Below are 3,391 nucleotides of genomic sequence, written 5' to 3'. Positions count from 1 at the left end.
CTCGTAATCATATCCAGTTTTTCATATCGTTCGTTTTTATGCAGATTGCATTGACAAAATGTATTCATCCGTGTTAAATATGCAGTATGAAATGGGTATAAATGTAAAATCATTTTTACTGGTCGTGCACGGATTAGCTGTTTCAGATTACCGAAACTACTTCATTTAGAACAATATTCTGATTTTCAAGTATCACTAACGTATTTATTATCATGATTTAAAAGACGTAGCATGTAATTTATATCTCTTAGATCGCACTTCTGTCGACCTGCAAATAAGTTAAATTTATTTCAAGGCCAAATGCACGATTTTATAGTTTATCGATCATTGTGTCGCCACCTACGTTTGGAAGGTAAGTAACTCTTTGTAACATGAAGGAAATCAAGGAAGTATAACAACAAGTCAACTTTTGCTTTGAAAAATATTGGAAACTAAAAAGACAGCATTTTCTTTGGTCAAAAGGTAATAGTTCTTATTCAGTATGTCAGTATTAAATATATGTTATTCATGTACAATTAATGTTTATCGAGGTATTGGGTTTGATGCAGTCTTCATTTGAAAAAGGTCAGTAACACTACCAGCCATCGCTTTGAACTTATTCAGAACGAATAGAAGAAATCAACATTTGTCACACATGTAAAGCCATTAAACTTCTTTAAAGTAATCAAAGTATTTAAAAGAAAAATACTTATTAAATGTATCTACAAGTTGATAAACAAATATCTAATAATGTTAGTAAGACCTTAATGAATGAGACGCACAATCTGACTAAAGTACATCTCCAATTACGCTACGCTTAGGATCTGAAAACGAGCTATTGATAGCCTCGTTCTGACGACCCTTCCGCTAGCCAATCAAAAGCTAACTTACAACATTCTGCAAACTTAAAAAAGCCTTGATTTTTTCATATCTACAATTCTTATGTCGTAAGATGTCAGATAGCCGGTTAGCTCAGTCGGTAGGGCACTTGCTCTGTAAGCGAGGAGTCACGGATTCGAACCCTGGACTGACTGCAAAATTTCCTTACTCTTTGACATTCGAACAAGTCGTCTGATTAGTTCAAATAAAAATAGATTTGAGAAAATAAAAATAGCAATATTGGAAATCCAAAATATACAGAAGACGAATGTAAATGGGGCATTCTCAGATCTTCGTTTAGAAGATCAAGTTCTTTAGTCAGATTGTGAGACGCACATCGTGCAAAAAGCAGTATTTCTAAATATAAAACGCGTTATGACTAAAACCATGTATACAACAAGAAAATCTGAACGTCTGAATATGGCACTAATTCTAGAATGGTAGCAGTTATGACCCACGGAAACTAGATTATTGATAAATAATATAATAGTTAAAGGGTATTGAAAGGGGACAAATCATCAACCTTGACTTTTGATTAAAAAATTGCTCTTTCAATTGTAAATATCACTAATTTGGCTATGAAATCAGTCAAGAAGTTCATACACCGGCACCGTATCATATTCGAGCTGTTTATTCAGTTTTAACTTTGATCGTGAAATAGACATTGTTTTCAAGTTTTTCAGTGTAATTGTACCGAATACATTTTCTAAAGAAACCTCATTGCGACCTAGACACAATAGCTCAATGCTGAGTGTTCGCTTCGGGTGTGGGAGGTTAGAGGGTGCTCTATCCCTTGCTGCTTTGTGGAAAATGTCAGCTCCCTTGATTGGCTTTCGGTATTTCAAGGGTCGTACTAGGAGTTAAAGCGATACTTCCGGGCATATTCTACGTACTCACCAATACCCATTCAGAAGCTTACATTTCATTGTTGGGACTATCTTATATTCTAAAATATTTCTCATTAAACCATTTCCTAAAGTTATAGAATGACTCATAATCATTGAATCCAAAAGAACATTTAATGTTAAATGTATTCTGCATTTTGTTCCCATAATTGCATTAAGTCTATATCTATTCATATCCATGGATAATCAATACATAACATGTGTTAGAAGCAAGTAGTGTTCCACCTTATGTAAGTTTGGGTATTGGCGGGAAACTGATATAGCGAAAGAGCGATTGTAACATATGTACAGAGGGGCAGTTGTGAGCTTTGTGGTCAATTCCAGGTCAAGTGTAGGAATTGTTTTGTAACATTATCATTGGCCCCATCAGAAGGTGGCCTTATAATTATTTGTTAAAGTCTAAAAAAGGTTTGGAATCGTAATAATTCAAACGGCTTATACTGTCTCATTGAACCTGATTTTGCAGCCTCCTGACAACATCAGATGGAGGAAGCAAAAGTTGTAACAATGCTAAAATTTGGAAAAATAAAAGAAACATCACTGTAGCTAAAACATATTCAAACAGACACACGAAATGTTAGCGCAACATGCTGTCCGAACAACATAATAACAGGATGTGTTACCGCTGATCCCGCAGTCGGACCAGAACTTCCAGGTAAAAAGATGAAAACAATACAGTTTAAATTGTATGCGAGGTTTTATTGCTGTTTGTGTTGTTTTTGTTTTGAACTTATTGTCATATTGGTGCACCACAACGCAACATTTAAGCGCTTATGGTGTTGCATAGAATACGTTGTAGCATACAGTATCTTAAATTCATTAGTTTTTGATGGACAGCTGCATTCAAACAAAGCACATATGTTTTAAGCTATCGTAATAAATGTTTCTTATTCAAAAACGATGGAAAAAACAGAATGCGTACATGTGAATCAGTGTTTCTAACAATTATAAACCAAACTAAGTCGTTTTGTTTCAGGAGTGAACAAGTCAGTAAAACGAAACAAAAATCAAATACCAAAAATATCAAGTCAAGAACATAACTGCAAGAAACTTTCGCAAAAGCTGCCGGATAATGAGCATACAAGCTGGACCGATACCACTGAGACAGACAAGCACATTTTATCAAACAACTGCGAAGAACAAACTATGAATTGTTTCCAACAGAAAAATGAACATGGAGGTAATTTTGAAAGCTAAAACGTGAAATACAAGTAAAGTTTGTAAATATTTTAACAAAACAGTGTCATATAAGTTTAAAGTAATAAATTAAACACTTTCAATATCACAAATTTAGGTGAATGAATAGCCCTCTCCGTTTTCATGCAAATATTTGAGCTCATGCATTTCAATCATATGTCGAAGAGGTTTATAGTTATATTAAATCTGTAATGGTTAGTCCACAAATAAAACTAATGAGTTGATTTCAATAGATGCAAACCTAGAACAAAACAGTTCTATGCTATAAATATACTTCATAACTTTCGCAGTTTAGCCGTCAGCCTGCTGGCGGCAAGTGATACTGCTGTTGCGACCAGTGCAGACCAATTTCAGCCTGCAGTTTCATCATGGTCTGCACTGTTCGCTACTCCATCAGTGAATTTTCAATGAACACTCCTTGGAATAACAAA

At 34.5% G+C, this 3,391-nt stretch overlaps 1 long non-coding RNA gene across 1 annotated transcript; it reads left to right on the top strand.

Moving 5' to 3' along the window:
- The first annotated feature begins 260 nt into the window (after window positions 1–260).
- On the top strand, window positions 261–2,905 carry LOC128559760 (uncharacterized). The gene is made up of 3 exons (XR_008372567.1): window positions 261–462; window positions 2,230–2,418; window positions 2,740–2,905. It is a non-coding gene; the product is annotated as an uncharacterized LOC128559760 (long non-coding RNA).
- The last annotated feature ends 486 nt before the right edge of the window (window positions 2,906–3,391 follow it).

The sequence above is a fragment of the Mercenaria mercenaria genome, chromosome 10, assembly GCF_021730395.1.
Source record: "Mercenaria mercenaria strain notata chromosome 10, MADL_Memer_1, whole genome shotgun sequence".
Classification (NCBI taxonomy): Eukaryota; Metazoa; Mollusca; class Bivalvia; order Venerida; family Veneridae; genus Mercenaria; species Mercenaria mercenaria.
Note: the sequence above shows the minus strand (reverse complement) of the source record. Positions and strands in the feature narration are given on the sequence as shown.